The sequence below is a fragment of the Notechis scutatus genome, chromosome 6, assembly GCF_049901735.1.
Source record: "Notechis scutatus isolate UNSWTSFEM ecotype Mainland chromosome 6, rNotScu1.2, whole genome shotgun sequence".
Classification (NCBI taxonomy): Eukaryota; Metazoa; Chordata; class Lepidosauria; order Squamata; family Elapidae; genus Notechis; species Notechis scutatus.
In genome coordinates, this window is record NC_142014.1 from 32,236,766 (window position 1) to 32,250,907 (window position 14,142).

Consider the following 14,142-nt stretch of genomic DNA (forward strand, 5'->3'; position numbering starts at 1 on the left):
CTGCCTTACTGCTTCACCCAGGAGGCTTTCCTGAGGCCCAGGAAGGCAAAAAATGGAGGAGGGGATGCAGCTCCCCCCTGCCCCCACCCCCACTCCATTTTTTGCGTTCCTGTGCCCCAGGGAAATCTTCTGGGAGCAAAAACACCCCCTACAGGAGATTTCCCTGAGGCCCAGAAGGCCCAATAAATGCAACGGGGGTTGAGGAGGAGAAGGAGGATGGGGAGGAGGAGGAGGAGGAGGAGGAGGAGGAGGAGGAGGAGGAGGAGGAGGAGGAAGAGGAAGAGGAAGAAGAAGAAGAAGAAGAAGAAGAAGAAGAAGAAGAAGAAGAAGAAGAAGAAGAAGAAGAAGAAGAAGAAGAAGAAGAAGAAGAAGACATGCCCACTCAGTCACATGGCCACACCCACCTAGCCACGTCCACCTAGCCAAACCCACAGAACCGGTTGTTAAAAAAATTTGAATCCCACCCCTGGACACATCCGTGCTCTAAGGAGAGTCTTTGCGTACAACCACAGAGTGTAACTGTTGGAAGGGGTAGTTGTGCAAGCTAAAGCCATTTCTAACCGTGGGTTTTCTAGGCTGACTAAAAATCATTCTGAACTCCCATTTTTCAAGGCTTGGAGTTCTTTTTAGCAGCTAACAAGGAGGTGTTCATGCTTAAAGCAACTTATAGCACTTCCTGCCAAGTAAGGAGAGGTGTTTCGTGGTGGGAGGAAGGGAAGAAGGAGCTGAGATGGTTGTATCTGCAAGCCTACGGCGGTGACTCACAGCTAGTGGGGGAGCTGTGAAGACCATGGTTTGTTTGTTTGTTTTTTGGTAGAGCTTGAAGGAAAGTCCCAAATTTAATGCCTATGGTGTAACTCAGCATTTGCATAAAATACAGAGTGAGAGTTCCTGGCCTGAAAAGTGTTGTCAAAAAGAAACTTGGGTTGTGAAGTCTTGCAAAAACTGTTACATGTCTCGACTATTCTTAGTCAGTTCAATGGTGTCACCTCCATACCTGTTGGCCTTGCAAGGTGTAACTGAATGACAGAGTTGGAAGGGACTCGGAGGCCTTTTAGTCCAGTGATTGCCAACCTTTTGGACCTCAGGGACTACCAAAGTCATAATTTTAAATCCCGCAGACCAGAGACCCTGGGAAAATCCCAAAAAAACTCTGCAGGAGAATCCCACACCCCGTTTTCCTACCGATCGATCAATCTTTATTTGGGATCGTCGATCAATCTTTATTTGGGATCGCAGGATACCATCTCCAGCTCCGTTCTCAGAGAGAGAGAGAGAGAGAGAGAGAGAGAGAGAGAGAGAGAGAGAGAGAGAGAGAGAGAGAGAGAGAGAGAGAGAGAGAGAGAGACTTTTGGCTCCATGCAAGGAAAGCAGCAGAAGCAGCAGAAGTCTTTCTTTCTCTTCCCCCAAACTCTGCCAGAAATGAGTCTTTACTGGCACAGCCTCTTGAAGCAGGAGGCCTTGCAGGGTCCCAAAGACTCATTTCTGGTGGAGTTTGGGGGAGAGAAAGAAAGACTTTTGCTGCTTTCCTTGCCTGCAGCCAAAAGCAGAAGAAGAAAGAAAGAAGCAGAAAGAAGTAGCCCGGTGGCCAGGCCAGGCGCGTGGGGTGAATGGGGCAAGTTCCCCCCTCCTCCCTTTCCCCCCCTCCCCTCACTACCTCATGTTGTTCACAATGCAAGTGACACAGGCCTTGTGTTCCCATGGGCCATGCGGGCGGCACAGCCTTGTGTTCCCACACAGCCTGGATTAATTGCTTTGGGGGTGACATTTCTCTGTGGACCACCAAATTTTTCTCGCAAACCACCAGTGGTCCCCAGCCCACTGGTTGGCGACCCCTGTTCTAGTCCAACCCTATGCTCGTGTACCATTTACATGTACCATTCCAGACAGGTGGCTGTCCAGTCTCTTCTTGAAAACCTCCAGTGATGGAGCACCCACAACTTCTGAAGGCAAAGCTGTTCCACTGCTTAATTGTTCTAACTTGTCATGAAATTCCTCCTCAATTCCAGGTTGCTTCTCTCCTTGATTAATTTCCATTCATTGCTTCTTGTCCTGCCTTTAGATGCTTTGGAGAATAGCTTGACCCTCCCCTCTTCTTTGTGGCAGCCCCTCCAATATTGCAGCACTGCTATTCTGTCTCCCCTAGTCCTTCTTTACACTAGACTAGACATAACCCAATTCCTGAAAACATTCTTCATATGTTTTAACCTCCAGCCTTCTAATTACCTTTGTGATATCTAGAACTGTTAAAAATCCGGTTTGTTTTTCCAGGCTCGAAACAAAAAGATTTCATTACATTTGTTCCATCTCCCAAATGGCTCTTTCTTTCTTTTTTTTAAAACTTGAATCTCAATAAGTGGTTTCTCTTCTTTTTAATGGAAGTTGCCCAGTGTCATTAAGAAGTCGGGCATTTTCTCAATCTGGATAAATAGATAAACATGGGACATTGCGTACATACTGACCATACATCTTATTTTCACCAGCTCCTTTTCCAGTGTGACTGTGTAAAACAGAGATTGTATTCACCAGCTCCCAAGAAATGTCTATACCAGAGGTGACATTCAGCCGGTTCTGACTGGTTCTAGAGAACCGGTAGCAGAAATTTTGAGTAGTTCGGAGAACTGGCAAATCCCACCTCTGACTGGTCCCACCAACCCCATCTCTTCTCTGCCTCCCATTGAGTCCCAGCTGATTGGCTGGGTCTCCTTTGGTTGCCCTGCCCAGGAGAAAGGAGCTGGAAAGGAGGTTAGTGGAGTGGGGAGGGAAGGAGGATTTTGCAGTATCTCTGTCCCCTGCCATGCCCACCAAGCCATGCCAAACCCGCCAAGCCACACCCACAGAACCAGTAGTAAAAATGTTTGAATCCCACCTCTGATCCATACCCATAGATTTTTTTCAAAGACTTCTGTCTTTTGATTTACATAAAATAACACCCTTGTTAGACATTTCTGTATCCTTGAAGTCGTGGTGAAGTTCAGGAGTTAATTTATAATAAACTTTCAATAATAAGCTAAACCGACAGATTGTTGTAGTAGAAATTTCAATTAACCAGCTGTTTCATCCTTGAATGTTTTTAGATTGTTTTTCTATTCTGCTGACTCATTCTTCTTTAGCCATATTTTTTTTATTTGAATGTATAAATAAGCATTGTGGGTTTTATTATGACAATTTTGTTGAAGCCTGTTTTTATTGGCCTCTTATAAACTATTCTGGCCTCTTCTGGCAATAAAGTAAATTAAAGAAATTAAGCAAGTGAAATAAATATTAATAATTAAACAGCAGAGTCCCAGAATTATTTATTTCTGTGCCATCTCTTTTCTAGTTAGTTGAATGACTCCCCAACTAAATAGCTCAAGAATATGGAGTGGAAATTATTGTTTCATAGTTATTATAGACTCCCCCAGTAAGTTTTCTATCTGGGAATGAAGTTATTATTATTGTTGTTGTTGTTATTATTATTATTATTATTATTATTATTATTATTATTATTATTATTATTATTGTTGTTGTTGTTGTTTGTCACATAGTCAGCCAGGAAAGATCAGATCCACACATCAAGGTCCAATTAAACTGATTTTGTAGGACAAGAGCAGGCAGAAGTGGGAAGTGGAGTTAAACGAGTCAGAAGCCTAGTGTCATTACATTCTCACAAAGGTCCAAATCCAACCTCTTGTGAATTCTGTTAACCCTTACCTGGTGCCAGTTTAGTGTTGAGTCTGAGTTGACTAGATTCTTGAATATAGTCTTGAACCATAAATATTCTGAACTGAAACTTAATGTACAGTCCTGATTCTTTGCACCTGATATATTGCTATAAGCCTAGGCAAAGGAATCTTCTCAACTAATGATACCTGGTTATAGTGAAATAATAATAATGGCATTCAAGGGAGTTTGGACATAGTTCCTTTGTGGCTACGTATGGATTCTAGGCTGATTCCCTTTTTCACTCTGCCTCCAGGCTCTACCACTCCTTCTCCTACAGATACAAAGCCACAAAGGTATTATCTCTACATGGGGTTGATGGCAACAGTTTTAACTGCAGCCCTTGGCATGAGATATACTGGTTGAGTCTTTATGTGAAGGGTAGTGAGACTGGATTGTGGCCAGGAGGCAGAGTGCCACAAAACAGTCTGCCCACAAGCTTTTCAGAATGTCAGTGCAGAAAAAGGGGAAGGTTGCCTCTTCAGCAATGCTAGATATTTGCCAGAAATCCATCAACTCAGTTGCCGAATATAGATAATGCCGTTCAATCGCAGAAATCCATCGCTAACTCTGGCAGTTGATTTCTACAACAATTTATGTTTTGATATTTTAGGCCAAATTTACCTTAGAATTCAAACATATTTTTAGTGTCTCATGATTTATTTAAGGACATGTTAAAAGGTAGCACTCCCAGCTATCATTTTAATTGTAGTACATTGGTTCTGCATTAAAAAGTATAAGAACTGAGATAGGAGTGCATTGAATTATTCAAACATTTTCACATATTCATCTGTGCTTCCAGGTATCTGATCGTCATAATTAATGTTGACATTCCAAACAATTGCAAGCCCGCCCACCCATTCCCTCCTCTCTTTTTTTCCCTTTAAAAAGTTTTCTTTTAAGAATTGAAAAGAATTTTTGGTGATCTTTAATAGTAAGCTCAGAAGGCAACAATGGACTCACAGCTCCTCCTATGGGAAATTTCACAGAACTACAAAAAGAAATGTTTGTTTTAAAAGTAACATTAAGTGAAAGAAAGAAAGAAAATCAGAGTAGGGAAAAAACTTTTGATGGTAATAGCAACAAGGTATTAAAAGTTAGCTTCGTACTTATAGGAGTTCTTCTTTGAAATGTTCAGCTTTTGGGTGTAGATTTCACTTTTTTAAAATCCTAAAATGACATGCTCCAATAGAGAATGGGTCTTAATTCTTCATTAACTTTAATTAGAATTATTTGCATACACTCGGTACACTCCAATCTTTTTTTTTTTTTACGGTATGAACAAGGATAGAAAGATTCATATTACCCACCATGGAGGAATAGCTGGGCAGGATGATGGAACTTGCTGAAGACAATTAACCAGTGAATCAGCCTGCCACCAGAAATTGTGGGTACTTCATCACTGGAGGTTTTTAAGAAGAGACATTATCTAAAATGGGGTTGGACTAGAAGACCTCCAGGGCCCCTTCCAGCTCTATTCTGATTCAAAGATGGACAAATTAACCTTTTTGATCAGAGAAAAGTTGATTATCAAATTTAAGGCCGATTAGAAACTTCATATGGGCTTTTTGCCTGGGAGAAACAAAAAAATTATGATTTGAGGTTTTGATAATTAGTCAGGGTAGATTATAGAAAGAAGAGAATTATGATGTAGAGTAAGAGATAAATTTATAATTGTACTTACAACTGTTGTAAATCTCAGTCGCTATTTCTTTGTATCCATTTTTTTCTTTTCTTTTTTTCTATTTTTCCTTCCGTTCCTTTTTTATACTTTTAGCTTTCTCTCTGATTTCTTTCTTTCTTTTTCTCACTTTATATTAGTTTGTATTCATTTTATCTTCCTTTTAAACATTTTGAAATGAAATTATATATTAAAAAGAGAGAGATAATGGACAGAATTCATATTCAAGCTGGGTTTTTTTGTTTTTTGTTTTTACTATGAGAGAAGTAGCCCTCACAACGATCCATCAAAGATTGGATTGTAATCAAGTTTGTTCATGGGGCGAATAACACACACAGAGAGATTACAAACCAGTTGCGTTATCCTAACAATTCTGGACGATGTCCTTTCTGTGTTTAATTCAGGGCTGACTGCAAAATCTGTTGTTTTTATATAAGGCTGTACAGCATGAGTCCTAACTGTATAAATCCTTTTTTTGTTTTGTTTTGTTTTGGCACCATTAAACAATACATCATTCCTTCCAAGATAGGAAGTTCCTTTGCAGTACAGCTAGTCTTCAACTTACAACAGTTCATTTAAGTGACTGTTCAAAGTTACAATGGCACCGGAAAAAGTGACTTATGACTGTTTTTCACACTTAATGTCCACTCATAAAATATTTCTATGGTCTTTTTAGAGTTGCCAACAGAAAGGGAGTGGGGAGCAGTGCGGCAGCTTGCAAAACCGAAAGTGCATTCCATAAATGTTTTCAAAGATAGTAACTAGGTAACTGAAGTTTCTGCTAGGAAAATATCTAATTGGAGAACATGATTGATGACTCTGGGCTATGGAAGTGTCCCATTGGAATTCATTTGCAGGAGCCATTGACTGACATCCTTCAACAGTCTCCTATGACAGGTAGTCCTCAACTTCCATCCACAATTAGGATCAGAATTTCCATCGCTAAGCAAGGGGCCTGTTCAGCGAGCCTTGTCCAATTTTACAACTTCTTTTTTTCTTCCTTGCCCTTATTGTTAAAGGAATCACTAGCAATTATATTGTTGATAAACAAATCTAGTTCCCCTTATTGGCTTTGCCAGCTGGATGATTTTCAAATGGGGATCATGTGCTACAGGTGTTGTGGCCCATCAGCGGCCAGTGCAGCTAGTGGCAGACTCGGAGAGTGAGGTGGTTGGGGGGGGGAACATGGGCCAGTCCTGGAGTATGGTGAAGGCTCTGACGAGGGCTCTGTATCGGAGGCAGAGATGGGGCCAGGGCCATCTGACAGTTATCAGCTGCCTCCGGAGTCGGAGATCAGTGGGGAAGAAGAACAGCTGGAGCCTGTTCCCGATGTGCACATGTGCAGAGCTGCCAGGAGAAGGGAACAGTTAAGGAACAAGGGTCAACTCGGGAGTAAAGGCACAGGTGAATGGTGAATGGCCCCTCCCATAGGGAATAAAGAGGACTGAAAGGGGAGTGGTGTTTGCAGGAGACAATTAGTTCATTAGGTTGAAGATCTGTTCTGACTTCTTGCCAAGTAATTGCTGCTGCAGCGTGGCATTTGGAAGCTATCAGCCTGGCAACTCTCCAAGCCTGATAAAGATCTGTAGTTGTGAGATCTTTTTAAAGACTGTTTGCTGGGACTTTGCTGAAGAGGAATTCCCTTTAACCTAAATAAAAGGGGTTTTACCGGGACGAGGAAGGTCTAGATCTGAACAACAATCATCATAAATACTTGTTCGGTAACCAAGCACCTGAATTTTGATCAGGTGACCATAGGGATGCTACTTGGTACTGTGAAGCTGAAACTGAACCTCCTCTCCTCTGCTTGTGTTTTGCATTTGGAAGAGATTTCTTTTCAGGTGGGGAGGGGGAGTAGAACTCCTTAGCATCAGAGCGTGTTAATAATAACAATATAGGAAATCCTCTAAATGCTCTGATGGTCATTTTGAAAAATCCTTTCTTAGTGAGCACCTAGAAACCAAGAGGAACATATGAGCCAAATTTCAAGTTTGTAGGCTTTACGGTTCTGGAGATTTTGTGATGATGCATGAAAAGTGTTTAGCTTTTATATAGAGAGATATTTGAAACCAGAAATGTGGGTTTCTTTTTCATGTACATCAACGGTGGATATTTGTGTTTTCTTAACTGCTTTGAAATTAACTTGAGCAAGGATTCCTCTGAATAAATGCACATGTTCCTTTGCCGTAGGTTTTCTCTCGTCTTTTCGGCTGTCCTAAGCTTTTGCTGGCCCATAAAAACTGGACGGATGGCACTTTGAAGGCTCCGAGGGGAGTAATAGAGAAAGCAGTAATAGAGAAAGGCTTAAAAGGGATGAATTCACTATCTTGAATGTGGATTAATTGAGTCCTAACAACTAGGGCAGCATAAAGAAGAGGGAAGAAGGAGCCAGCCATTTTAATCATGATCTTTAAATGCTTGTACGTTTTCTAGAGGGCCACAGGGACATTTGCAAAACTTACTTACTTACTTACTTACTTTATTGTCATTGCACCTCCTACAACGAAATCAAACACCATTTTCAGTGCACATCATGACCATGAAAATAAACACAAACACACATCCTTCACACTCCATGTTGAGGTAATTCCCCATTAGGAGAATGAGCGCATACAGGGAGACGTATTGAGAGTAGTGTTTGAATAATACACACACAGCACACAGGTACACTGTACAGTAAATATAGGTTTTTACTTTCAGAAACGTTAAGCCAAGTTCAAACACATTCCAAAGTCATTCACAGGTAAAATCAGTCAGTTTTTCAATCCAGGGATAATCCAATAACAAAGTCCAGTATCAAAAACAGTTCAGTATCAGACTTACATCAAATCCATGAATATCAGTCAATTAGAAAAAATGGAGGAACGGCAATACTCTCCAACAGAAGGAAAAACTTATATTCCTAACACTCCACACATTGAATTGAAAACTCCGACACCACACCAACACACTGTTGAAAGAATTATTTAAAGAAATTAGATGGCTGCCTGTCTCGTCTAGGGATCATAAGCGGTGCATAGCACCCAATAAAAAGAGAAACACAAAAACACAACATGTACTCCTCTGCCAAGGTGCCAGAACCAACCCTACTGTTAATCAATCAATCAATCAATCAATCAGAATAGAGCTGGAAGGGACCTTGAAGGTCTTCTAGTCCAACCCCCTGTTCACGCAGGAAATTGTATACTATTTCAGACAAGTGACTGTCTAGTCTCTTCTTAAAAACCTCCAGTGATGGAGCACCCACAACCTCTGATGGGAAGCTGTTCCACTGGTTAATTGTCTTGTTAGGAAGTTTCTCCTTAATTCCATATTGCTTCTCTCCTTGTTTAGTTTCCATCCATTGCTTCTTCTCCTGCCTTCTGGTGCTTTGAAGAATAAGTTCACTCCCTCTTCTTTGGGGCAGCCCCTCAAATACTGGAAGACTGCTACCATATTACCCCTAGTCCTTTTCTCAAAACTGGCCATACCCCAATTCCTGCAACTATTTTTCAAATGTTTTAGTCCCCGGGTCTTTAATCCTCCTAGTTGTCATTCTTTGCACTTTTTCCAAAGTCTCAACATCATTTTTTTGTAATGTGGTGACCAAAAGTGGATGCACTGTTCCAGTTGTGGCCTAACTGAAGTTTTATAATACTTCATTTACTCCAGTAAATGGACTCCAGAAGATAGTAGAGGACAGGAAGTCCTGGGAGGAATGTTGTCCATGGAGTCGTGATGGGTTGGACACAACTTCACAACTAACAACAAATACTTTATGTGATGTTGATTCTGTGCCTCCGCTTATACAACCAAGGATGGAATTAGCTTTGATTTTTGTTCCAAAAAGTTTTTAAAAAGTTAACTCGGTTGCTCTAGTTTAGTTTGGAAATTGTAGTCAGTGTTTACAGCAGGGGCCTCCCGTCCATAGAAAAGGCACTTTGATTTTTGCTGAGCACCAATTTGCCGTAAAAAAAGTAGTTTTTAACATTGCTTTGGATTTGAAAATGCAGTGACGCTTTTTTCCCTTAGCAGAATATAGAAGCAGCTTTGTTCTCCCCTCTTTTTGGGGGCAGGGGAAGAAGGAGGAAGGAAATAGGCATTGCCCAACTTTCCACCATATTACTACAAAAAAAAAACATAACTCTTCTGTTTCATGATAGTTTATGGACAAAAATGAATCATGCCAAATGGTTGTATCAAGGAGGAAAAATGACCCTGGTCATTTGGGTTTTTTTTTCCTCCTAAGTATCTCCAGTCGAAGGCCAATGAACGACAGATTTTCTTTGAAAGGGAGTGCAAATATTTATAGTATGGAAATGGACCGTGGTTGTTTTTTCGTTCCTTTTTGACCTAGTCACTTCCATCCATGGAGAAAATGAAGCCGCAAGAATTGAAAATAAAAGGGTATACACAGAGGACAGGCTAACAGTTTAAAACAGTTTAAAATTCTTTTGGTCTGTGGGAAACTTAACACTGCTGTGTTTTTTGCTGGAATTGGGTATGGCTAGTCTAGAGGAAGGAAGGACTGGGGGGGGGTGTCTTCTAATATTTAAGGGGTTGCCCCAAAGAAGAGGGAGTCAAGCTATTTCCAAAGCACCAGAAGGCAAGAGAAGAAATAATGAATGGAAACTAATCAAGGAGAGAAGCAACTTGGAACTAAGGAGGAATTTCCTAACAGTGAGGACAATTAATCAGTGGAACAACTTACCTCCAGAAGTGGTGAATTCTCTAACACTGGAAGTTTTTAAGAAGAGATTGGACAACTATTTGTCTGAGATAGTATAGGGTTTCCTGCTTGAGCAGGGGGTTGGACTAGAAGACCTCCAAGATCCCTTGCAACTTTGTTATTCTGTATTATATGAATCAGCATTTAGCTAGGGAGGAGGTTATGAATATATGTGTTAGTCTTCATTTTTCTTTTCTTTTTTTAATATCTTCTTTGTTGTTGTTGTTTTTAATTATTTTGTCTTTTAAAAAATATTTTAGTGCTTTATATTTTAACTTTTCTTTGTATCAACTAAATATCAATTAGGGGATTGAAACTTTCCAGCATTTTAGAGAAGAAGAAGGGAAAAAACACATATCCCTGAATTGTATATTTCTCGGGGGTCTTTCTAAATCCAGGCCAGTCCCTGTTGTGGCAGCTGCTAAGCCAAATCTGTTCATTTCAGTGGGAGAGAGGCCAGGTAATGTGCAAATAGGCAGCAAGGAACACCGCAGGTATAGAGAGAACAGGTGCTTCATTAGAACAGGTGCTTCATTAGAGCCAAAAATCAGGATCTTGGAAAGACGCAGCCTAAGTGAGGAGAAATTGCAAGGGTGTGTGCAACTCTACACATTGGTGTGCAACCCACATGGAAATAGTAGGGGAAAACAGCAACGAGGCAAAAGAGAGAAGCTGTCCAGGGACAGAGAAGTGGAGGTGAAGAAGATAAACAGATATTGTTAGCAAAAAAAAAGAGCTTATCCCGGGAAAACAGGAAAGCACGAGAAAGAAACTCAAGGCTACCCCATCTTAGGTCTCTTGGGTATAAGTGGGGAAAAAACAGAATAACAGAAGGGACTTTGGAGATCCTCTAGTCCAACCCACTGTACAAGCAAGAAACCCTATACATTTCAGATGAATGGTTGTCGTCTCTTCTCAAAAGAGAACATCAAGTCAGTGTCAGATGTGAAAGACCAGATCCAAAAGTGAAGGTTCAATTGAACTGATTTATTTCTTTAAAAAAACTATATGCAGGAATCTTCTCAACTACCAAGTTGCACTTGCTATGAGTAGATAAGGGTCATCGGAATTCAAGGAAGGTCAGATTTAGTTCATTTGTGATGACGTAGAGATTCTAGACTGATGCCTCTTTTAACTCCACCCTCCAAGTTCTCCCACTCCTTCTCCTACAGCCAGGTTTTCAAGGTTCTGCCATTACACATAGTCCTCAACTTACCTTATGCTTCATTTAATGAGCATTCAAAGTTATGATGGTGGTGAAAAAAGTAGCTTACACATGGTTCTTGCATTTATGACCATCAAAGCGTTTAATCCCTTGGCCATGGAATTAAAATTCAGGCATTTGACAGCCAGAAGCATTCATTGTTTCCTACATAATCTTTCATTCCGACGAATGGTTGGATCCGGAGTTTATTTAATGGCTCAGAACTGAATGGAGCCCTTGCTTTTTCGGGTTTAAATCTAAACTTCTCTGAACTTCAATGGCGTATTATCCGTCCAGCAAAAAGGAAGCTAATTTTGATCTTCCTTTTAAACCATTTGGCAGTTAAACGTCAACAGCCCATCCACTGCAAATCATCTAGAGATTTTTGAAACTCAGATTTATTTTCCTTCTGACGATTTCCTGGCTTGAATTTTGACTCACTGCCATGTTGGCTCTCATAGTAGGGTGTTGTTTTTTTGGGGGGTTGGCTCTTGTCTGTAGAGTTGAAAAGCAAAGGGTCTTTTGGGGGGGCTCTTGGTAATGTATTACTATCCTATAATGATATTTTTTTTCATAGAAAGTTTTGGCGTGTTATTTTCATATGCCAAGCAGAAGATTTATGCAACAAATGATGGATGTTTAATATCCATTTCCTTTTTGAAATGAGGGGAGCATTAGGTAATCTGTTTGGGGCTGTTAAATTTCTCCTCCTGGCAGTTTTATAGCCTCACAAGATGAGTAAGATCCCTTGCTCCTTGTAGTCTCTTGGAGACAGTTGTGTAAATCCTTAGTATGTTATTTGTACAGTTATTTCTGAATGACCAATGGGATGCACGTTACATTGATTGAGAAACATGATGTCTTCTCATTATGGTGTTTCTGGCAATCTTTGGCCACCAAGGAGTAACTGCTCACAATATTCATTGAGTTCACCATGAACTCCTCTGTCTACCAAATTATTCCAGAGTCAAATGTGAGGTCATTTGTCCAACAGCTAAAGCTATTCAAACAAAATACAGCTGGAAGGGACCTTGGAGGTCTTCTAGTCCAGCCCCCTGCTCAAGCAGGAGACCCTGTATTGTTCCAGACAGGTAGCTGTCCAGTCTCTTCTTAAAAACCTCCAGTGATGGAGCACCAATAACTTCTTGTGGCAAGCTGTTCCACTGGTTAATTGTTCTTACTGTTGGGAAGTTTCTCCTTAATTCCAGGTTGCTTCTCTGCTTTGTCGGTTCAGGTTGCTGATTAAGAATTTTAATCCACTAATCCACGCTGTCTACAAATTCAGAAGAAGCAGAAGACATTCAAAATTTAGTCTTCTATAAAGGAAAGATCCTGTTAAAATTTTGCAAGACCGGTTTCCCTGTAAGGAATTAAGGGAAACCATCGTGCAAATTGTCATTTCATATTTGTGGATCATGCACGACTACATTCCCTTTTATCCTGTGTTATAGATGGCCAATGCATACAAAATGGGGCGGGGGGAAGTATTTGGCAATACTGCAAGGACATTAGTAACTCTGGAAGGCTGGGACAGCACATTTAGGATAAATTCCTTTCTCTTTTTCTTTCATCGAACGATAGAATTTGAGCAGAAAAGTGAGCAGCTTATTATTGCCTTCCTGAAATTCATTTTAGAGTTGTCACACTTTCTCTGGGTGTTCTTAAAGTATCTAATGGTTATTGAACATGAAGTGATTTCAATAATTCAATAGTTGCAAGCATTATGGTAAGGTTCAGAAGAGGCATTTCATTAGAAAGACCCTTCAGATTCTGGAATTGGACTGGATCATTTTAAAAAGATGCTCTTGTTATTTTCTGATTTTTTTTCTCTCTCCAAGGAAGTGCCTTGACATTTTACAGTCATGGATTTCAAGTCCCAGTTAGCAAATGCAACAGTCGAATGGGTTCTTTCTAAGAACATTGGAAATATAATGCACCCAGGGCCTCCCCACACTTCAAAGCTGTTTGAAACAAACGTACAGAAATAAATGTGATCAGGCTTCAAATAAAAGATGAATTTTTCTCCCTTCCATGTTGTAATTTTGTTGCATGCACTTCAAACGAGAAAGATTAAAGAGTCTTGATTCCTTTGAATCTGGGGGGTTTGGGGTTCTAACTGGTTATCTAACAAAGATGTCTGGGTTTAAAAAAAAAAAATTTTTTTTACATACAATAAATCTCTTATTGCTTTATTTCAATTGTATGTCCATTAGGTACATATTTCATGTGCTTAACAATTACTAATAACATTCTTCTCATCAATATAACAATATAACCATATCACATTCCCATATATATAAAATATAAGTAATATCCAGTATATCTATTACGCTAGTTTCTCTTATTGCTTTATAAATAAATCTAATCCCCTTTATTTTCTAACCATTGGTAAAACAAGTCCCATACTATGTAATATTCAGATTCTTCTTTTTCTTTGATTTCTAATGTTAATCTATTCATTTCTGCACATTCAAATATTTTTTCAATTACTTTTCCCTCTATCGGTATCTTATTACTTTCCCAATTATGAGCAAATACAATTCTAGCTGCTGTTAATACATGTTAAATATGTTTTTTTTTCTTTACTATGACCTTCAGGTACCACTCCTAATAAACATATTTCAGGCTTCAAATCTATATGTTGTTTAATCATTTTTTTCCCAACCATGTGTATTTTGGTCCAATATCTTTTAGCTTCTATACAAGTCCACCACATATGGTGATATGTTCCTGGTGTTTGATGACATTTCCAACATTTAGTTGATTTATCTTTGAACATTTTCGCTAGTTTTGCTGGTCCTAATTGCCATCTGCAAAACGTCTTATACAAATTTTCTTTATATGCTG

At 39.8% G+C, this 14,142-nt stretch overlaps 1 protein-coding gene across 1 annotated transcript in view; it reads left to right on the forward strand.

Moving 5' to 3' along the window:
- The window catches only part of CAMK1D (calcium/calmodulin dependent protein kinase ID), a 153,102-nt gene that overhangs the window by 108,851 nt on the left and 30,109 nt on the right, over nt 1-14,142 (forward strand). The window lies entirely within an intron of this gene.